This window comes from Harpia harpyja, chromosome 18 (genome assembly GCF_026419915.1).
Source record: "Harpia harpyja isolate bHarHar1 chromosome 18, bHarHar1 primary haplotype, whole genome shotgun sequence".
Lineage (NCBI taxonomy): Eukaryota > Metazoa > Chordata > Aves > Accipitriformes > Accipitridae > Harpia > Harpia harpyja.
In genome coordinates this window covers 21000527-21024565 of record NC_068957.1, presented here as the reverse complement: position 1 = coordinate 21024565, position 24039 = coordinate 21000527, and the positions used below count along the sequence as shown (strand labels likewise).

At 37.4% G+C, this 24039-nt stretch overlaps 1 protein-coding gene across 1 annotated transcript in view; it reads left to right on the top strand.

Moving 5' to 3' along the window:
* PCDH11X (protocadherin 11 X-linked) overlaps nucleotides 1-24039 on the top strand; it is a 513397-nt gene that overhangs the window by 376267 nt on the left and 113091 nt on the right. The gene's annotated exons all lie outside the window — the stretch shown is intronic.

Below are 24039 nucleotides of genomic sequence, written 5' to 3'. Positions count from 1 at the left end.
TTCCATTCATTACATGAGGCACTATTTGTGGACAGCAAACGAGTGAATGAGTAGCTGGGGCAAAACTTATGCTGGCTTTAAGTGATCATCAGACTTCGAGAGAATTAGTCTTAAGAAGAATTAGGACTGTAATCTTATGGTATTTAGCCACATAAGAAGGAGGTTTGCCGCAAGGATGACATCTGTTCATGATTAACGATAGCATATATTTCTTCCCCAAAATTAAAAGAACACTTTCACCTTGCCTTAATTTTTGATAAGGATGATGTTGATGAGAGCAAAGACAGGCTGATGAAGAATGATGATAATGGAACTAAAAGTCAGAGCAGGTTCAGTGCATTCATGTGGAGGAGAGGAGATAATCTTCCTCCCAGGATATCAAAACTGATAGTGTTTTCCTTATTTTTCTGTAATTCTAAGAGACAAGGTGTCAAGAAAAAAAAGTGCTCAGTCAGGCTTCGCTACGGGAAAAATTTTACAAGAAAGAAACTAAGATATACGTAAACATAAAACAAGAAATGGTATCGTAGGTTTCCCAGGAATAGTACTGATTTGCTCTATTACCTCACTTCAGTGACATGTATTTTTAATATTGGGGAATACATGTATAGTTAGTCTGTATAGATTTAAGAACTAATAACTATTAGTATGACATTAAGGTAGAGTGTTAGTAATTAAGAAGGAAAAGACAGATTAATACAAGAATGTAAAAATCTCCATCGTTATCTTCATTAATGAGTTTGGCATTAAAAAGCAGTAAAGTGTCAATGAAATATTCTGCTATCTCAAAGCCAAGCATCACTGAAAATAGAGGAGGAGGTGTGTATGGCACAAGAATTGGATTTTGCTAAGGATTTGGAGTAATAGCAGTGGGATGAAATCTGACAGTTGAGAGTCTTTCTCATAGGAATGGGTGTATGTAACTAGTATATAAATCACCAGCTGAAAATGACATAAAAAAACCCCAACAGAGTATTACAAAGATAAACTATAAATCACCAGTACCTAATGTGATTGTGAAAAAATCCTGGGTTGCTCCTAGTAGAGGGGGAAAAAAGAAAGAAAAAAAAAACCTCAACCCAAACCCCAAGGCATTGATGATACCACAACTGGCCTATTATGAATAATGTTGGCTTCCCACATTAAAGAAAGGTGAACTCACATGAGAAACAGGTGTAAAGAAATATTATTAATAACAAGGGAATGGAATGCCTATGTACAGAAAAAGGAATTTATATTGGCCTGTTTAAACTGCAAGGTAAAGGCTGGCTGGGGATTAGGACTGCTCTCAAGTAATAGCAGAGAATGGGGGCCAAAATGAAGCGCTGGGTTGCTTCACAGCCAGTATAGAAGCAGCAAATGAGAATGCTTAAGTGGTTTTAAAGAGAAGCTTGATAAATTTGTACGAGGGCAAATAAATCGCCCTCCATAATAGCAGCAAATCTAGTCTGTGATCCAAGAGGTCCCTTTTCTATGTTGGTAATACAAAAGCTGTCAACGAGCATGTTTGCTGAGTCTCGGTTCTGCGTTAGCCCTTGGCTTCCAGTTCCAGCCCCGGGCTGGACGCTGGACCAGTACATGTGCTGCACCAGCCGGCCGGGGAGCTTCGCCCTGCTGCCGCCGAGCGCCCGCGCTGACGGCGAGCCGTGCTGCCAGCCCGGCCGTCCCCCGGCGCTGAGAGAAGCTAACCTGAGTGACGGCTCGCAGGGTCCTGTAAATCTCGCTGGTGTTGTCGTGAAGAAGAAATGGTCAGTGCTGCACACTGACGGCAGACAGCTGAAGGTAGGAAGCTCGCTCTCCCCAGGGAAAATGGCTGCATTTTTTGCCATGCTGACTTGTCCGATAATCAGAAACTCTGCAGTCGCTGAAATATACTCTTTAAACATCATCAATAAGACTGCTCTGACAGCTGGACTTCAGGCCTCATGCTGGGGCACAAGAAAAAATAAAACTACAAAGTTTTAAGTGTCTTGTCCCCTGTCCAAAAACTGGGGCTAAGGGCGCTTGCCAGTAGATACGATTATTTTTCTTTAATGGTGTTTTCATTTTTTTGTTCCCTTCTTGTGTGCTTTTAGTTCCGCAATAAGGTCGAAATGTAACAGTAATATTTTAATTCAGTTGTTGCTGAGTTATAAACACACCGTAGCGCTCGGGTCTGATTTGAGTGCAAAAGGAAGACACTGTCATTAGTTAAAGATAATAAATCTTGGCCTAAAATACATCCCAGTCTACCACATCTGCCCGTTGGGTCCTTTTACTTCTACTGTACTGGGTTTTTCTATCCCCACGGCTGAACACTAATAATTAATTCAGAAAGTGCTGAGGTAATTAATCTTTCTGAGGCAATAGAGTTTGATTGATCTTCTACCTTTAATCAAATTAGCTTGTACGTAGGTGGGAGAATGTAATGGCTGACTACGGTACTGTACCACTTTGTGAAACGCCAACCTTTCCGATGACCTCCTGAGAGCGCGCCCATGAATCACGTATATATAAACCACCACAGCAATCATTAAGTGGCTGTTTGATTTAAAAGATGGGGAACTGGCAGAGATCAAAATCAGGATGTGCTCAACATTCACATTTTAAAGCGTGTCTCCTTTAGAAGTGCAACTTTATATCTGCATGGCATGTGTTTGAGGGCATTGAATGTCACGGGGCTGACAACTGCGTGGATTTTCCATTTTTAGCTATCTGTTTCTAAAATAAAATAACTGTCTAGTCATAAGCGCATACAGTGAAGCAAGCCAACAGAAACTCCTATAAAACAAAACATTATGATATTCTTGATTTGTTGATGACTGGAGATTGGAGAGGGGAGAAGAGGTCAGACTGGAGAGGTGAATTTACAGTGATACAGATGAGTGGCTTTTGCAAGCAGATTTTCACTTGTACCTAAGAGGATACAGATTGCATATTCAGAAATAATTCCATAATTTGGTAATTTGATCCCTGAGTGCCTGACTTAAGAGTTATTAAGGCAGCTGACACAAAGGGGAAAAAATGGACAAAGCAAATTAAAAGAAAAAATGCAAAAGCAAAAAGATTGTACCACTTGGACCCTATCAGTCAAACACGGCATTATAAACACAGACTCTGATTTTTAAAATCTTACACTTTCTGTGAATAAGGAGCACTCTCTATAAATTCTTCTGAAAGTAAACTTTAGATATTTTATTGTTGGTACCGGCATATAACGCCTGGATGTACATTTTCTACTGTTCGAAGAAAAGTAAGTTAAAAGCAAGTTTTCTGAGATGCGCCATATTCTTTCATGCAAAATCAATGGGGATTGATGAGGAAAATCAATGGGGAAGATCTGTTGGATTTTCTAGACGACATACTGGGATGAAGTAATTCAGGCAATAATAATGTGTTTGTGAATACCATCTAATGTTATTCTTGACTGAGGTTTACAATAGAAGTTACTCTGTCTAAAAAGATTAGAAAGAATAGCTCCATCTTGCAGTTTAGAAATCAGTCATTTCTTGTGAAATAATAAGGAAGGCTTTAAAGTGTTTGTTTTGGGGGTTTTTTTAATAATAAATGAGATCTGACATCTATAAACAGTGATTTAGTGGCAGATGTTCTGTGATACATATTTATGTTATCACTTAAGCTGACATGGTAATGGATAATCCTATTTTTTTCTGTTTGAGGTTTATGAAAGTTTTAAAATATATCGCTATGGCAAGCAGCCTGGTGGGGTAGAGGTGAATAGAGAACAAATTTCTTCCCTCTACTTTTTCAAACTCCTTTTAGATCTGACTAGCTGTCATATCTGCAGTAAATAGAGGCCCTGAAGTTTGGCTGGGTAAATGGAATCTAATTTGGAGCACCCCGTATCCAGGAGTGTATTAGGGCTTTGATGGTTACGATAGCTTGAAAAGTCACAAAGGGCACAGATTAAAATGGAAAGTTTATCTGGAGCGTATGAAAGCTGAAGTCATTGATAGAGTTCCCTTCTGGTGACAGCTTTGAAGATGAGTGTATCCTACGTATCTTAAATCTAGTTATGGATGAGATAGAAGTTTATCACGGGGAAGCAGCCCTCCGCGAGCAAAGCAATCCCTTATCTTGTCCACCGGCTTTGCGAACGACAAGTGCGAAGACGGGGCACAAGTGCCAGGCGGCAGCGGGAGGGAGTGGGCGACGGCACGGTCACCCCGCTCCGGCGAGGCTTCCGTCGGAGGGAAGCGGTGGCCGTCTCTTGGCAATAAGGCTTTCTTTGCTTGTAATTTTTATTAGGCCACCCACACAGTAGGATAAAGTTCCTACGAAGTTTGTGTTTCTGTTACTTATGAGCCACGAAGCAATTCATTTTATGTCCTTCTTCTGTCTCTCTTGTTTTGTCTCAAACTTTCACTTTTTTCTTACTTTAAGAGTAGGAAAACACAGATGATGCAATTTGTTTTCTCCTTTGTTTTCCAAGTCAAGCTAATCAGTGGCACCGGGAGGAGCTTTTAGCAATATGAAATATTAAGATGTTTGTTAGCATCTAGTTCTTGTTTTAAAAACAAACACAGAAAAAAACTTTTTTTTGTATTTTATATAATTGAAGCCATGTGAAAAATTGCATGATTATGATTTCATTTGAAGCATCATAATTTATTACTTGATTTCACTGTGATTAATGAAAAGTATATCAGGAAATACATTTAATGACTGTCTGCAGCTACCAATGTGTCTTAGAAATTAAATGGAAGAATTGTATTTATTGAACAAAGAAGATTCCCAGTTGACAGCGCACGTAAAGTCACAACATTTGTTGAGTCAAATCTGATCAACTCAATAAATCTAGTGATTGTTGTCCTTGTTTGTGTAGAGATGTGGTCATCCTTTAAGCTGATGTTATCCTTTTACCTGGACTTTCGGTAGGGAAATAGGATCCAATCTTGAAGTATGCAATTTTTGTTCCAAAAAGCTCACGTATATCCATATATTCCTGAATAAGGGAGATATTTTTGCCTTTATTCTTCAAATATCTTTTTGTCTTCTGGAAAAGCAGCATGTTTTTAGTAAACTACTGTTTCTGTATTTTTTTGAGGTTATATAGTCTGCATTGCGATCCTTTTATTTTCTGGTTATTTTTTAAACCTCGACTTTGCTGTAGTAAGGTCAAGGGAAGGCTCAGGAACCTTTGCCCAGGCTCTGCGTCAGGGGAATGCAGGGCTGGTGTCCTTGGTACGTGCTGTTGATCCAGCCAGTATAACACCAGTTTTTCTTGAAACCTACTGGTCACTGATGTTATATGCACATTCTGAAAAATAAAATATATTTCTCTGGGTTGAGCTGGAGAGACCTAGGCAAAACATTTATGATGATACTTTTGGATTTATATTACATCAGAGGTTGAGATTCTCACCTTTGTGTTTAATACCAATAAATAACGTTGCTGCTTTCTAGTTAGCGGCAGGATTTTGCATGGGTTGTGTTTTAGTCAGAATGCTGTGTCATTCAGTACTTTCGTTGTGAAACCACGTGACAGTCTAATCGTTCTTAAATGTTTTCAGAGTTAATTCTGACTCTGTACATTGCTGATTTCAGCAATGCCAGAAGCTCCTATCTCATGTATCCCTTTCATAATTCTCATCCTGCTCTCATACTATCTTAGTTATTTGTACATATCCATTCCCGTGTTTCAGTTTGAATTAGCTGGTAAACTCCCTGGATTACAGGCAGAAATCTTGCTATGTATTTGTGGGGCTCCAAGCACAATGTGGCTGTTATGCCGATTTTATGCTCCCAGTGCAATTGCAGTAAAAATCATCACTGATAATTGTATAACAGAAGTGGTGCAGATCTATACAAATAGCATATGCTGTACTAGCAATGCTTCTAAGTGCATATCAGGTCTTTTTGTTTTCATTTCATCCCGTAAAAATAGATAGTTAGCTTGTCTTGTATTGGATTCCCAAAGTTCAATCACATTGTTAATGATGATGTGAATTGGGTAACTCATCATGACGTGAAAAGGCAGGAGCCGTGTGTGGATGAGGAGAGGTGCGAACGCTGCTGGGCAGTACTGTGGTGGGCCAGCTTCACGCTGTTTTAATTTGCAGAGTCACCCGGCTGCCAGACCCACTCTTTCATGGAGGTTCTTGCAATAAGAAGTTAGTTTAACCATACTGTATAAGGTGTCTGGCAAATATTCACCTGCAACCATGCATGTTAGTAACACTAACTGGCTGATTGTATTTAACAAATGCTTTTGTGTTCCTCAGATTTGTGTTACTTCTGTCAGGGTGAGCAACACTGTTGCACCCTGAATAGCTTGGCTTAGATGGGATAATAGGATGGGATAGTGAGATGGAACTGGTGTTAACAGCATCTTCCCTTTTTCCTGCTTTGTGCTTTGAAAAAAAACATTGCTTTCTGACATGCCTTGCTGGCAAGCAGCACTGTTGCAATGCTTGTCCTTGCAATGCTTATAGCTCTACTTAAAGCCTTGGTGCATCAAATTAAAATTCTCTCTATAAAGTAGTAGGAAGCAACAACTGATCCAGCTAAAATGCTGTTTCCAGGTTAAGGACATGGCTAGCTGATTCTGTATGGTCTACTGTACTTAAATTCCTCTCATCCAAAATAACTCTGTTTCTCTGAAATACCAGGAAGAACAATGACACTATTTCAATAGTTGTTCTTTTATCTGGTTATCTTGACTGATGTTCCAAAACCAGTGTCCCAGAAGATGTGTCCTCTATAGGATGAGATGTTATAAAGTCTAACCCTCACCTAATACTTTAAAAGAAAGCAAGCATTTCTCTACCAAGAAAGCCTTTACTCATGTCACGTACTAATCATACACCAAAGAACTGTTTAGGAAAAGAAAGACAACCTCTGCCTCTCCTCCTCAGTAGCAGTACATGTAAAGAAAAACAGTGGCAATAAAGGGAAAGAGAAATGGTGAGAGAAGGAACTTTGAAAACTATAAAAGCAAAAATTGTTTTTATCTTATTAGAACCAATATTAAAGCTCATTTTTTCACTGGGGGTCAAATATCGCTGATTACGGATTCTGTTGGGGTGGAGCTCTCATACATCTGTCTCTAAAATTAGCTCCTTTTTTCTCTCTTGTGTGAAGATCAGAAGAATCTTTTTCCATCGGCCCCGTTATCACTCAGCATTGCTCTGACCTACTCCAATACCAGAACATATTCACAGCGTTGTGGAAAAAATGTATGCCAGAGAACAACTGTAAATAAAACAAGTCCTTTCCCTTTCATTGCTATGTCCTGTGAATGGAATAGCATTTGGTTATGTCTGTTTGTGGGGTCTGAGTTGTTGTATGATAATTAGGAGTGTAGGTGATTAAAGTATGATCTGTGTGTTTTAAAGAACATTAACAGTTAAATAATCAGCCTGGATATTGAACCATCCAGTTTTCCATCTAAGGATTCAGAATTACAAGATGCTTAACTTTGGGGAAAGGGATAAGGTACCTCCTCCTCAATTTTATTTTATATTTTTGTTTACATCTGCTAAGCTACAGAAAGATTTCAAAAGTGCAATGCTGTGAATTATTCTGGAAATAATGTCCTGGAAAAGGACAATTCTTTTTTGTTTGTTTGTTTTCTTTCCCCTGAAATCTTCTGATTTTTTGATAAAGCAGGGATATTTTTGCGGAGGGAGTTTGTGTCTGGATCATTGTATGACTCCTGGCCCTTAATTTGTGTCAGAATGCAGCAGATTGCCAAATACGTGTCACAGCTTCAGAAATGTTACTCTCTCTGTCATCCTATAACTGGCACAATAGAAGAAAGCACCAAGGAAAGAGCCGTGACGTTAGTAGGACTTCCTTTGCTACTGGTATCAGCTAATACAATAGTTACCGGGCTCTAACATTAACGCTTAACTGCTCAATAAACCTAATGAGTACACTTGGTTTATTTGAAACTGCCTGCCTGTGTAAGAAGAAGGCTGACTCACTAAATCTTAATGCATAGGAGATTTTCTCTCTTTGAGCTAAGACGAGGGGCATATAGTGAGGCGTTTAAGGAGCATTTCCAAGGAGTGTTTGTTTCTAGCAGAGGCCGTGCTGTGACAGGCGTCTTGCAATCAGAGCTCTTCACACAGAGCCCAGCAGTTGAAAGCAAAGAGAGGAAAAGAAGGATTCGCATTGCTTGATTAAAATTGCCAAGGAGACCACTGTCCACATCGTGATAATTCAATACACTGACATAAAAATTAAACGCTCTGAGAGACAATACTACCACAGATCCCAAAAGAGGCAAGATATTTAGGAATAGGGAAAAGAAGAAAATGCCCTGACCTTATTCTAGCTCCTGGGTTAGGAGTGAATCGTTATAAGGATTACAAAACTTAAGATATTACTATAGCCACTAAAGATGTCTTAATAAAAAACTCCCTCATAATTCTTTCTTTATGCTCTTTATAAATACTGGATTTTAGGACCTGTTTTTCCTTTGAAACAGACTTACAAAGAAACGTGGTTCTGCTTTGTATATTCATCATTAACCTCTGCTATCAACTTTGTATTTTTAATCTATTGAGTTCAAGAGAAATTATAATACAAGTAAGCAGATGTTTTCTATTTTGTATAACACCTAATCTTGCTGAATAAGGAGAAAAAAAGATGTATGTAGAGGGACATTAATATTTCTTGTTAAAACGTGCTTTGCAGGCTGAAGAAACTCATATACATAATGACAGTCAAAAGTCAGGGAGTAAAAATAGGAATTTGTTAAAAACAGCTGTGCTGCACAACTCTGACAGGAATAGAGGAATGCTTTATCCAGTAAAAATTTCAGAATGTATTTAAAAGAAACTGTAGCTGCTAATTTTCATCAAGACAGAAGGTTAATAACTCTGTGAAATGGGGGGTTGGTTTGGTCTTGTTTCATGACCGTGAAAAAAGAAATGTTTAACACTCAGAGCTGCCGTTTTTCTCGTAGCAGAATTCTCTGTAGCATCATACTGTGGTTGCAGTGTATTTTTAATGCCGCCAACCGCACCACCATCATCTTAATGTTCCCTGAGAATCTTTCAAAGAAGTGCTGACACAAAATAGTAATACTGTTTTAATGCTCCTGCTATCAGTTATTTTTACTCTTTTTTTCCAAGGCGATCGTACAGTCGTTGCCCCATTTCCCGATGGAAGTGCCAGGAGTGCAGCCGGGGGTGTTGGTGTGCCCTAGCCCAGGGCTTTGTACACTGGGCAGCGCGGCAGACAGGGCGTGTGATTACCACTGACGCGTGGGCGCAGGTTGCTCGCTGTATTATTCAACTGGAACTGGCATTACCCAAGTAGTTTTCTGGGTTATTTGGTTAGTATAGACTGTACATCAGAAAAGATCTTGGCTTTTTAGCCAACTGATTAGCAAGTTGAATTACAGATGGTCCAATCTATGAATTTAGAAACCAGATCCAGACAGCTGCCTGCCCTGGAAGGCAAGAAGATAGTTTCTTACCTGCAACATTGATGAAGCTCCAGAATATATAGTACAGTACTATGTTGTATTTATGCTTTAAAAATTGATTATGCTCTAAGCATATACTGTGACTCTATCTTACTATTTACAGTGACTGAGAGAAACCAGATCTAACGTCCTGCACTAAACAGTCTCTGACGAGTAATGTACAATTTTGAAATAAGCACATAAGCAGGGTATAGACGGGGGGGGGGTCACAGAAAGATTTTTCTGGTCCAGAAGCTGGAAGTGAAACTGTGACCCAGCCAGGCAGCCAGCATTTCTAATTTGCAGTCACTCTATTCTTTCCCCCCTAGCAAACGTACTCTAATCCATAACCATTTTGCATGCTGAGGTGAGATGTTAAATACAAAGAATTGCTTTTAAATAATAAGCTTATGACACAAAACAGCGAGAAAAGGGATTTCAAGGTTAAACATGGCATTCCTCCTGCAACCTCAGCTGTTGTAAAGGAAGGAGGACATCTAAAAAAAAAAAAAAAATCATAAAAAGACTTTAAAATCTGATGTCAGTGTATATATATCTAACTAAGACATATTTGTCTTCCATTGTTAAAATATTTGTGTGGAGGCAAGATCTTTCTCAGGCATTTGCTCCATATGTACTTGATTCAAATTATCATCGTCTTTGTTGCATGTATAACTACTTGCAGAGGGACATACTTTAATGCAGATGGCAACTTTTTTTTCCCCACAGCAGTAGAAGATGGTTCCAGTAAAAATATACTATCCTTATTCAGATGTCCATAGTAACAAAAAGAGGAAAATAAATAAGCTTTTTTCTCAACAGAAATCCCTTTGAAGACAAGTGGGTTTTTTACTCAAGTATCAGTGGTATTTCTGGAACATATTTGAATGTTACACAATTTGTCTGAGCTGCTGCTATGATTCTGCTCTGAAACAATCCTTTTTCATAAACACACCACTTTCCTGCTTAGCGTGTGTGTGAGCTCTTCCTGGAGGGAAATTAAAAAATTGTTAATTGATGACATAAGATGGGCTGCAAAAAAGGGGTCATATATCTGCATATGTATTTAAAAAAAAAAAAAATCTTAAGAATTCCGTTGGATTCTATGGGTGGCTTTTGATTTCATTTTGTAAAGAGAAATAATACAATTTGGTAGATTACTGATACAGTTGGAAACAGCTGGCAAAATTTTCAGTCCTCAAATATCTCTATAACTCTCATTGAGGACTCTGCAAGCCATCCATCTGCTCAAAGCTTACCTTTGGGTTGTTCACAGTCTTGCTGACTCTTGGTAATGTACAAGGAATAATTTCAGGTACTGAAGAGAGAAAAATAAAAATAAACCCACTCTGAGAGGGTAGGTATGTGAAGCTATCAGTAAGAAAGCACAGCACTGTGTTTAGCAGACTTCACTGTAAAACCAGTAAGATAAAAACCAAACTTTGTAGTTCTATTTCAACAAATTCCTTTTTCCAGAGGAGAACTTCAGCTGAAAAGTGGGATGCCACTTTCCTTTCAAGGTTTGTAAGAATAAGAGAGCTTTCTCTGGAGTCCTTGATGGAACTCGCATTTTTATTCCCATTGTGTCAGGAATTTTTCTAACTTCTGCTCATGTCAGAAGAACTCTCAGTTGTAAAATGTATTTATAAATTACTGTTTGAGAATCTTGAACTAAAAGACCTGGTTTATTTGATGTGAAAATAATTCTACTTTCATGTGTAAGATATATAATATGTAACAATAATGTTGCATTGATTGTACTAGGTTTGTTTGGAAAAAAAAATAAGCAACCCTGGCTGAACTAGGCAATTTGCAGCCTTGATTAAATAGAGCAGACAGATGAATGACTGAGAAGAAAAAAGAGCTCTGAAACTATGAACAGAGCAGTTCGCTCAGTCAGTACAGCTTTTCTTTTTTCTTTTCATGTGCTTCAGCTTGGTCACCTATTCAGCATCAGAATGATAGGGTTGTAATATACTTTTCCCCGAACATATTGAACTTAGCACTGCCTTTCACCAAGGCCCTGATTTGCCACCCAGGATCTGAATCTAAAAATACATCTACCACTGACTCTCTGGTATTAGTGCGATTTTTGTTAGTCCTGCTTTGCCTGTTGATGGAAACATTTTTCTAGTCTAACTTCGGGGTCCATATAGTGGCATCAGGATAGAAGTTAAACATGACACAGGCTTGTGGGACAGACGCTTTCTCCCTCCAAATACAGTGAAACTGTGGAGTGGTTAAAAACAAGAACTATCAATCCAGAAATCATTACAATTACTATTTGCAATTATGAATGCTAAGACATAAATTAGGAAACTCGGGACACCAGTGTAATAGGCACAACCATGGCCAAAATTCACTATGAAGTGCAATGAATAAAGTGATGGATCTGCAGAAATGACATCTTTTATGAATAAATGCAAATAAATTAGACATGAAAGGGTTTGTGGTGGTGGAGGAGATTACTTAGTTTTTCAGCAGTGAAGGAAATAGACAGAAGACCATTGCTAACATACAACCACATCTAAAACTTGGCTATATTAGAGGGAGATGTCAGGGCTGTGACTTACTGACAAACCTGAAGATTGAATTATTCATCCACAGCACACGAAATAATAGTAGCTCAACACTGATCCTAGGCTGTATTTCCAAGGGACGTAGCATACTTTGGCTTCAGACCTTCAAATGAATTACAAACTTACTGTCATGGGCTCTTGAACGATGGGCATCTCCAGTTTCCCACTGGAAACTGAAGTGAAACTATCAAGGTAGTTTTCAAAGCATCCAGCAGATATTTCATGCTGGTCATGCAGTACACATCACTTATCAACCCAAGATCTAGTTAACATGCAGTGTCCTATAGGCCAATTTCTCTGAAGGTCTATGTTCTGGAACTCGGAAAGGAAAAAATGTGTTAATCCAAGTTTCAAATAACCTTTTACATTGAGATTCTGCAAGTCACTGAGTACTGAAGAGACAGATTTTTTCCAGTCACCAGAAAAACAAACTACTCCTAGATGTAAATCCAGTGCATTTGATCAGTAAAAATTGTTTTGAAGTATATTATATTTTCATTTTAACATCGAGATTTGTATGTGCTCAGAAAGCTGAACAGTATGTCTGGCTTTAGCCTGTGCATATTTATAATGAGTAATTATCTAATGACGATAGTGTTCAGCATGCATAAGAGCTCCTGTAGCAAGATTTGGAATTTTAAGGAAATGCTGTAGATCAAATGATAATGTCTCATTTGTATTCTCTCAGTTCCCTATTCACTATTGCACTTCATAAAGCAACTACAGAAATGGATTGCAAGTATGCATCATTTTTGTGTGAGATGAGAAAAGGCTCAATGATCCTTAAATAGCACCAATAATCCTTTTCACATACCTTACAGTATCAGATGATACTGTTCCAAGCCAATCACACATTGTATGAAACATGTTTTCAATCCTGTCTAGAAGTGCACTGCTGCTAAGGTCCTTGGGGATACACGTATATAACTGAAGGCAGCATTAGCTCTGCATGACTATGTGGACATGTAGTGTAATTTTTGTCATCCATCTCTTCAGTTGGAGGACCTGGTGATACCTTTGTTGTAGCAGCAGTGTGCTGGAAAACTCATTTTGGAGTTTTGCCTTTCTAGTCTGGGTTTTAGGACCATGGGATATATGGGATGTATGTATGAACTGTGACTTGAACAAAAGTGTCTACTTCCACTCTAGATAGTGAAGGATGTTGTTCCTATCATCTTCAGCATCAGTTTTGTAAGGCAGATTCGTAAGTGTAACTACGTGTTAATCAGGTTTCAGCCCAGATGGAATGGGCTGATGGACAGAGGACATGCCTATTTTCCAGTTGTCAGGGCCCCATGAATGCTCTCCAAATGAACGTGTAGATGGAGCAAAAGCCTTTTTCTTGTTGCTGATGTCACAAGCTTCCATCCTACCCCACTGGGGGGGTAACTGAAAAGATGGCACAAACATGAAAAAGTTTGAATTGACCAGAGTTCCCAAATTTGTGTGTATTTCCAGCCATCAACTGAATCCATGCATGAAATTGAGTCTAGCTGATTTTGTTTATCAAGGAGGAAGAAGATTAAGGTTTGTTAGGGTCTACAGAGCTGTGCTTGTCTTGCAAACTCTAGGCATATCAGCATACTAAATCACATTTATTGCTCAAGAGAAAAAATATTTACCCTCGAGATTCTTCTGGGCAATCTCCCTAGTGTGACTTGGCCACATCTTCACAGACTAACTGTTGTATAGCCTAACCTTTATATATCATTCCACTTGTACCACTCCATGCAGGCTGTCTCTAACTTCCCATAAAATTCAGATGACCTCGTAAGTGAGTTTCCTCTGTATTTTGCCAGTGTATGTTAGTGAAATAGCATCGTTCGGTCAGTAACACTGAGCAAGCAATACAGGCTTTAGACTAGGACTGCAAGATCAAGATAAGATTTTATGGATTGTCTTGTTATCAAATCCACACCAGTTAGTTTTTCAAGGTCTTACTGTTAAGAACATTGAAGGGCCTTGTATTGATGCTGTTGTCGTAACAGCAGCACTAGTTCTTATGTTATCATATGTTTAATAATGACTCCTTTGTTACAGAAGACCAGAGTGCATGAGATAGATTAATGAATATACTGTACAGACAGAACGTCACTGGGAGCAATTACATATTCTGTTTATACAATGGAATATTATTTTTTTTAAAATTATCTTGAAGTACTCTATACTTTGAGAAACACACTGTAGCTAAGTCATGGGTGCATGTTAAAACTATAAAAAACCGTATGTTTTTCCTGGAGGCTCAAATTCTGTTCCTCGTGGATTGTGTGGATAAGGCAGTCTGTGCCGGTAGGGTAAACTCACTTCATAACGTTACGCTCTGTTCCAAGAGTTGCACATATTAGTGCAGTTGGGTATTGAAGTTCAAAGTCTGTTCCCTCATCTTGCAGCAGCTGCTTTTTGATGTCTCCATTGAGAGTGAAGAGTATTCATCTGCATCTGTAGGTTTATATTATGGATCCATCACTGTGATATCTGACATTAGCTATTGACAGAGTGGTTTTATTCCTTAGCATTCCCCAAAAACTGTATGAAAAAAACCCTGATGATCTAGAAATTATATGGCATACATAATATAAAGTGTACGTAACTGTGTTACTTCCTGGACCTTTTACTGCTGTTACATGGTTTTCAGGGTCTCCTGTCAGCAAGAACCCTCTACGATTAAAGCCAAAGTTGAAGCAAAAGTGTTCCTTATTGTGGGAACTGTTCAAATCCATCTGTAACTCACTACACCATGGTATCCTATGCTAGCTTAAATCTATGAACATATACAAAATTTCTGTTGAAGAACCTGAAGTCTTGCATTAATGCAGTAGACCTAAGTAACGTGATGCAAGGGAGGGAAAACGTATCAGTCTGAACCACCAATGCCTTAGCACTGTATGCTGTTATTTAGTTAATGGCATAGTTCCATAAACGACACAGTGTGTTGAGTGAAATGTAGATAAATTCTCTGCTGAGTCAGATGCCCTTCTTCCAGTGTGCTTTTAAATGTGAAAAATGTTACCTTTTGACATCCTAACGTTGCTTGGTTTGGCTTTTCGTTATGTAGTTGTTCATTTCACAAGATGGAAGGGTTTACTGGGGTTCCATATTAAGCCTGAATTATACGATTATTATCAGTATGCCCGTGACTTACATTTAGAGTTTGTTAAGGTTTCAAAGCCAAACATGCAGAAGAGAGTAAAATGAGAATCAAGACTTCTTACGTAGCCTTAATTTGATGTCTTTTGCATATGCTGCATGATATTCAGTCGATCTTTGGGTCAAATCTTATTTTTCTACAAAACATTTTGCTTATTTAGTCATAGGATTGACAGCGTGCTTTGAATGAGAAGCCTCTCAATTTTTATGTAAATCTTTAAGAGATACTGCAATTATTGAATGTTATTTAAAGACTAGTCTGAATAAAGGCTAGTGTTCCTCTTTGCTCCTCAACACTTCCTTGGTTCTAACAAAGAGAGCTGAGGAGCACAGTGGAGATATTTTTGGACATAAATGCTCCAGTTGGCGCTAGCGCAGTCGTCAGTGAGTGATCTTTGGGATAATGCACAGACAATCCAGTTTTGCTTGGCAGAGGAATGGGATTGGGGTATGACGATGGAATTTAGCTACGTATTTCTAACAAGTCTACAAAGGGCACCTTTGTGCCCACTTGGCCAAGTACTACCTCCAAAGCCACTGTTGGACCTGCCAACAGCTGAGACAAGAAAATATGTTTGATCTTTGCCAACTGGCTGACCAACCAGCACATGTGCACCAGAGGTTGTACAACCAGGCCAAAAATTGGAAAGGATTGATGAGAATGTGAAGAGGATGGGATATATAACTGAAATATAATTGAGGCATGTTGTGTCCCACTTTCTTTCTCAAGTCAGGGTCTCTTCTTTTAAATAATGTGGAAATTTAGGAAAAACCTTTTATAAAAAGAACAGCAAAGTTAGTGAGGTTTCTTTAACGGCTGTTAGACCCAGTTTCAAAGCATGTATGTGTCAGAACTTTCCAATGACATTGTAGTGTTTATAGCTGAAGTGGAGGGGGAAAATAGCAAAATCTTGAATGGCTGCTTATAAATGAGAAGCTTGGTAATCCTTTTAAAACTTGTCTCTGTTTGCAACTGTTAATTAAACAAATTGAAATTGTTCAGCAAAATAAAAATGGTTTATAATGTTAAAATAGATGAACTAGAAACGTGAGTATTTTATTTTTAAAGAGATTTGGGAGTTTTCCATTGACAGTAGACCATAATTTGGCTTCTATTCTAATTTCAGTATTTTTCACTGTGTAGGAGATATGCTTGAATATATGCACATATATGCATATTTATCTGCCTTCATAATGTGGACAAATTATGTGTGCATCTAAACATATGTATATACAGATGCATATATCTCGTATCCCTCTGACTCATGGCTCAGTTTTGCTTAATTCAACACTTTATCAAAGAGACTATCAGAAAGCAGTTCCACGCTTTGTTGAGGAAAGACAAACATGCCCACTGAAGACAGTCTTGTAATTGGAAATAACAAAGAGCAAAATGCTTTGAAGTCCACCATGGATATAAGCGTGCAGAGCTGTGTTCACTGTTCAGCTTTTGACCTGCAACAGCCTATGTGCATTCTTTAGTTAAATTACATACTCTGAGCAGTTCCAATGAATTCAGTGGGTCTACCCTGAATGAGCAAAGTTAAGTAGGTGCATAAGTGTTTTCAGGCTTTAGGCTTTACAAGCTTTCATAATTAGTGCTCTAGACAACATTAATTAAAGAGTACTTTAGAATATAGCTGTTTAAACCTCTCTAGTGGTTTGCATCTTATTCAAGGATCCCAATCAATGCAACACATGGATAATCCACTCAGAAAGCGATGCTGTGTTGGTATGATTATAGTTTAATATAATCTGTATACATCTTCACAATTGTATATAACATAACTTTATACAAAGTCACTTCAGTTCAAGGCTAATTAAAGACAGTAATAATGAAAGACAACATATGTTTTCTCTTTTATTGTACAGTTTCTTGCAAGTATTGTGATCTATGGAAATCAAATATGATGAAAAGGCAGGATTTCCTGAGGCTAGTGATATTTCTCTTATTTCCTTCTCTAGCCTTGGGCCAGAGTTAGAATTTGTATCTCACTCATCCTCCTGTTGTTATATAATTGAGGGAGAATTAAAAATAAAACACTGATTAATAGCTGTAAAATGCTTTTATGAACAAAAAGACTTATTGAAATGCTAAGCTTATGTTATATCTAATTTATTGTGAAAAGGCTGTTTTGATTTTTTGTTCCACTGTACGTGTTATATAATGAACTTTTCTGTCTTCATGAAACCATCTTGGTATCATGTGGCAAATGTTTTGATGTATGATTGAGAATTGTGTTTGACAGTATAGGATCCCCTGCAGTAGCTCTACTTAAGGTTTAAACACAGTTTTAATTTTTGACACTACTTGCCTTTTATGCTGTCTTTTCCTCCCATATTGAGATAATTTCCAAACGCTGATGAAGAAAATTACTGCATCTTGTACTGATATAGTTGTAAAGGCACAATAAAATTTGACACCTTCCATTTAGTGACTGTGTCTTGATCAGAAATAGGACTATCACTCAGAGCAAATTATTTTGAAACCTAAAGCAGGAAGGATATAATAGTTAAGCACAAAATTACCTGATGGGTCTTTAATCACCTTACAATTATAAAAGAGAAGATCTCTGTCCATTATAGAAAGAGGAACAAAAGACCAAGAATAGAAATAGAGACAATGACAAACTAAATGATTGAGGGGGTGGGGGTCTCTTGTACTATCTAAAAACTCTTCCCAGTGCCTAAAGATGCTCAACAGTAACGGGGAAACGCAGCCATTTCCTTGAGTACATTGTGTCTCTTTTCATCTGGCTTTGTATTTTAAGTGTTCTAACAGAAAGAAAATACTGAAAAGCCCCTAGACTATCTGCTTGTTTTCCTGTAATGTTTCCCTGAAAAAAAGAAGTGGTGGACCCAGAGTGCCTGCAGGGTTTGAGGTGTGGAAACATATCCAAGCCACTGGCAAGCCACCAGCCTGAACACTGGCCTGGAGTGGCAGAGCCAGCAGGACTGCAACAATCCTTTGGGTTAAGAGATGGAGTTACCCAAAACCACAGAAACTCACATCTTCAAAATAGAGATAGGGTTACTTCTTGAAGGGGGACAAAGATACAAAATTCTGTAGTTCTGTAAATACTATTTCTCCGTTTTCTTTGAAAGACCAGGTTTTTTATAGTATGTTCTTTCCACCCCCTCTCAGCATCGCTCCCACAAATTCCACTTAGTTCAATTAAGCTCCACTATAAAATCCCGATTTGGCATGATAATACAATAATTATTAAACAGGTAAGTTTGAATCATCGTTTTTTCCTCTGGCCTCCACTCCATGCCAGTGACTGCTGATTATAAATACTATTAGTGAAACAGAAATCAGCACAGTATAGTGAAGTTTCTTTTCAAATAAAGGGCTTTTTTTCAGCATTCAGGTTCCCCATAGGCTTTTAATCAAGGTTATGGGAAAGTCCATAAACTTTCTGCTGAATATTTAACAACCTGGACGTCGTAGCAGACATGAGATCCCAAGGACAAGTGAAATGAGATTGCAATCAGAAGAGCAGAGGAGACCTGGAGATAAGCAAAGCTTTGTCCACAGATAATATCTAACAGAACAAACACCAGAGTCACGTTTTCAAGCTTCTTTTGTGAGACTTAATTTTCCCAGTATAAACAACCATAAAAAGGGGTAAATACAAATGCGTGGTTGCACTAGTTTTAGTCACTGAATTGCATTGAAATGATGATTGAAATCCAGTCTGAAAAAAAGGTTTAAAAAATGGAAGACGTTTCATTATAGTTACACACATTGCTTTTTTACTGACCTGAAATCCGAATTCCCTAACACCTTTTTAAAATAAATTTTGTAAACAACCTCTATTATACTGAATTGTAATGCCTGTTTATATGTTTTTAGCCAAGAACTTTTTCTGCTAGATCTTTATAATTGAACTATTTTTAATGGTATGTTTGTGACAATATTTTTCTGTATACAAGCGGGAAAGCAATCTTGCAGAAACTCTCATCCATGCCTATACAGCAGCTCTAAAAATATAATACTCTGCATAATGTATAGAGTGAATATTCAGAAGAGTTATCTGTAACGTCAGCCTGACACATACGTAGAGGCTACATAGAGTTTGCACCATGATTTGGTTTTGCAGCAACAGAGCAAGAGACCGGAGTGAGACAGTGCCATAGAGATGCCGTGGCTGCAGCGGTAGCACGGGCTGCGGCAAGTGTGTCTGAGACGATATCAACTTGCAACATCTGCTTTTTTTGGTGCTCCTTGGAATTAACTGCCCGACAAAGTTCTCTCCCCATCAATTAGTGGAATTTTAACTGTGTCTTTCCTGAAACTGATATGTTGTTTATTCTTCATTTGTAGCAAAAAGTCACTGAAAATTTTAATACTTGGCAAAATAGTTTCACAGCCTGCTCTGAACAGTATAGATATAAATTCCTTTCATAAAACCAAGTTGTCCTATGCCTTTTTACCTAATGAGGGTGGTGAGGCACTGGCACAGGTTGCCCAGAGAAGTTGTGGCTGCCCCATCCCTGGCAGTGTTCAAGGCCAGGTTGGATGGGGCTTTGAGCAACCTGGTCTGGTGGAAGGTGTCCCTGCCCATGGCAGGGGGGTTGGAGCTGGATGATCTTCAAGGTTACTTCCAACCCAAACCATTCTGTGATTCCATGATTTTTTTTCTTCCCCTTGTATAAAAACCATTAAAATATTTACCCTCAAAAAAATCTGCTGAACTTCAGGTTGGCGTTGTAGCTCAAAAGCTGAGCACATCCCATTTCTGTTAATAGAGTAGCACACTGTTTTGCAGTAAATCTGGTTAGACTAGATAGAATAACCTTGTAATATTGTCTTTGGCTTAATTATTATCATAGAAGAAAGGCTGATACCATGCTAAATGTTTTCCCTCCTTTTCTTATACCAGATACTGTTAAGGAGCCCACATGTTAGCAACTCTGTGACAACCGTTCTAGGTCTGTGATGATTTCTAACCGTCTTTCATAAATCAAATCATTAATTTGAGGGTTCATTTCTAAGAATTGGGTGAATTTTTCTTCAGATTATTCCTTTCCTAATTTCTGTTCATTTTCATTGAGGGGAAAAGAGAGCCCAGAAGAGAATTGTAAGCAAGCTGTTAATTTTTGTGACAAAACATTTGAGACATTTTGGTTACAAAGGTTCTAGTTTTTACAGCACTCTTATACCCTCTGTCATTCAGTGAATGGATTCTTTAGTTCAAATATCTTGGCGAGCATTTCCAGCAAGGAAGGCTAAAAGTGACCCAGCGGTTTTTTTCATTAAATGCCAAGAGCTGGAATCCCTTTTCTCTCCCTAATGAATGAGGACTGCTCATCCAGAATGGCTGGGCTCTCTGTCCCAGACACAGTACTGATACTGGCATCCCTGTCCGCACACTGTAATGATGAAAAATTTATGCACCTCAGGAATAGATATTTTTGCATGACTTCTTTCAAAACAGGGAAGAAAACACCTGTTTGGGTATTCTCCCTTGCCAGACTTAATGAGGTGAGACTTCTGCATGGGGTTATGCGGGATGAAGATAACTTTTCCTGTGTGGGGTTGACAGGGCTTGATCCACATCGCCCCTTGGTTTTTGATCATGCTGTCAAATCACATCTTTGCCACAATATAACTAACTTCATATGAAAAAAAGTCTCTCTCTCTGGTGCATTTAAAAATACAAGACAAACGTTTGAATCGTGCAATTTTTAAGTCTCATCATAAAATAACAATCAAGCATTGCAACAATGAAACCTCTGATAAAAATACTGAAAACCTGAAGGAAAGGTTGGTTAATATTAAATGTAATCTCAGTGCTTCACTTTTAAGGTACTCACGTTTCACTTGAGACTGTGCTGCTTTCAAGATAGAAGAGCTGAAAAGAAGAATATTGTAAACATCCATTATATATAGTTCATGCATATATCTTTTTTCCTTTGCCAATCTAATCATGCAGTGTTATACTTTCAGCATAAGACAAAGAAGTTCAGCAACTGATGAAAAAATTAGAAAACTTGTGTTGAAGATTAATCTTTTGACCCCACTACATTCAATCTGTCCAGTGAACTTGCACAGGAAGTGTTTATGTTTTAACTGCACTTCTGAATGGAAATATCACAAAGAAACAAGTGTAAAGCCATAAAGAGGAAGGGCTTTTGTTTGTTTTAAATAGAGAGGTTTGTTAAAAATGTAACAACTCTCTAATAATAATACCAGGAACAAAATTAAGAGGAAAATATCAGGGTAAAATGTAAATTTTGTTTTTAAAGACACACCCCCCCTTTTTTTTTTTATATCAGTAATTTATAAACTCAGTAGCTATCTTACCAGTCCAATATAGGACATTTCGGTGTGGAGCTATTGAATTTAGTTTCTCCCTGTAACAAACCTTAATAATCTCATTATCTTTGATTAAATATGTTTGTCTGCCAGAGAACAGCAGATGGATTAAAGGTAAGAAAACCAAAAACTTTTCATCTCTTCTAACTGACCATTATTCAACTTTTTTTTTTTTCTATTAGTAATGTGTAATAGTTTCTCAATCTCTGCGGAATATGTTTCATAAATTTCAATTTAAACTTAATGTATTAAATTTAAATCTATTTCTCTACATACACTTAAGTTTATGTGTATATATATTTTAAGGAACATAGAGAGCTTGAGTTGTCTTGAAAAATAAGTATTTTACAGAACCGCACTATATATCAAGACTTTCAAAATGTTTCATAGTACATGTAATCTAACAGTACTTAATAGTAGTCATGTTTGTTCCAGATGATAGATCATACCAACTGTTTCTCTTAGACTGGTTTACTCCAGTGGCAGCACAGTCACAACCTCAGGTCTCTGCTGCTTTTGGAGTTGTCTGACTTTGAAAAAACAGCACAAATCTCTGTGGAGAAAGATGATTTCTCAAGCCGCCTCTTCTAGTTGTGCAAGATCCATGAAACTAGAAGAAAAGGGAAGAGAGGCTAAGATTTAGAGACCCTCAATGTGAAAAACTTTCACAGTATCTCTGCAGAATATTATAAATTATGTGCTTATGAATAACACATAATCATTGCAGAGATTTCATTTATTCATATGGAGGTATTACTATGCAGTAAGTGCAATAGATACCATACGTATGTCTCATATGTGGAGGTGAAAGAGATATTTTTCTATTCTTTGTGCTTCTTTGCATTTTCAGTTTGTTTTCTCTGAAAATATAAAATGTTTTTAGTGAGTTTAAATTATTGGAGGGTTTGGGAGGCAGTGGTGGGGTTTTTTTTAAGGTTAGGAAACACTAATAAGCCAAATGAGGGGAGGTATTAAAAAGGATGTAGATAAAACTATTTCAGTGTGAAGCTGACTGAATGACTATTGATCTTGTGAGAACTGGAAATTTAAAACCTGTCTCTGCACAACCTATAAGTTAGGTATTAGATACAGCTAATAATCTATGTTAAGGGAAATATTAATGTGTTGATAGAAATTAGATTTATTAATAAAAGTGAGATACTTCCATTCTACATTCAAAATAGTAAATATATGTATATATTATCTGATAGTTGTTTCACCTAATAGAGAAATAGCAACATTGTGGCTAACAAATACGATAAACAGGCTACACATGCTAAATGAAGAACAGTATCTGAAAACCTGGCAAGACTGTGACAAGCCTTCCAGATAGCTAAAAAGCAGTAATGAAAGAGTGTGTAGTCCTGTCATATTAGAAATATTCATAAATCCCGCATAATGTGACAATGAAATGGTTTTCAGCAGGATTAGGCTAGGAAGTGCAAAATTATTTATTTTTACAGAAAATAAACTAGACTGCAAAAATGGGCAGGATGACATCCTGTCAGCATCTCTGAGAACTTTATTTAGCCCATGTCCTTCATATCTGATCTATATTTACAAATAAGGATATTATGGAAGGATATATGAAAGTTTTCCCCATTAGATGAAGTTCGATACTGTGTTTTTACTTTATTGTAAATGCCCATTTAGCCACATATCTTGATGTAATACAGAGGGGATATGTTAGGTTTTGTACTAGAAAATAGAGTAGACACTTTCCTGCCTTCACAGTCTGTAGGCAGGATACATAGCCTCCCATAAGATATTAATCAATATGAATGATAACTTAAAACAAGATCTTTTTCAAGATGGGGCAGGTAAGAAAAAACAGTATCACTGGTTTGTCCTTGGTGCTGTTTCAGAATTTTTTCCATACTGTCTCAAATGAGAAAATAAATACTGTTTTTGCTCAGGAAGCTAAAAATATTTTAATATGTTTTCATTTGTTTTTATGAGACACTAATAAAATACCATAAAATATAATAAAAACTGATAATGCTAGGTTGAAGTCAGATAAATGAGTTATGAAAGTATGAAAATGGTGTTACATCTTAGGAAAATTGTCACATAATTATTTATAGGAGGGTTGTCAAGCAGTGAAAATTACAGGGATTTTCAGAAATGAATTTGAAAGGTCGATATGTATATTTTTCTCAAATATTTTCTTCATGTTCATATTTTTAAACATTCATCATAAATGTTTATTGTAATTACAGAATTTCCTAGATAGCCAACTTCAAATGATGCTGTTTATATCAAGGTAATGTAAGAAAAGGTTATTAAATTTCAAGGAGCTTTATTCAATTTCTGTTGGTGATATATTTAAGAGTAGAATTTTCCTAGCAGTTAGGAAGAGAGAAATTTTTTTTAAGGGACATTTTGTTTTAGAAGCAAATATTAAGTAATCCATTAATAAAACCCCCCAACTTTCTGCCAGTCTACACTTACTAACTAAATTTTCAAATGAAATTATGGAAGAGATGGAAATTTGAAGTAAGATTAAACTTGCAATTCCAATAGTAGAACGTAAGAAGAAGCTAAGAATAGTCCTACAAATAGAAATTAATAAA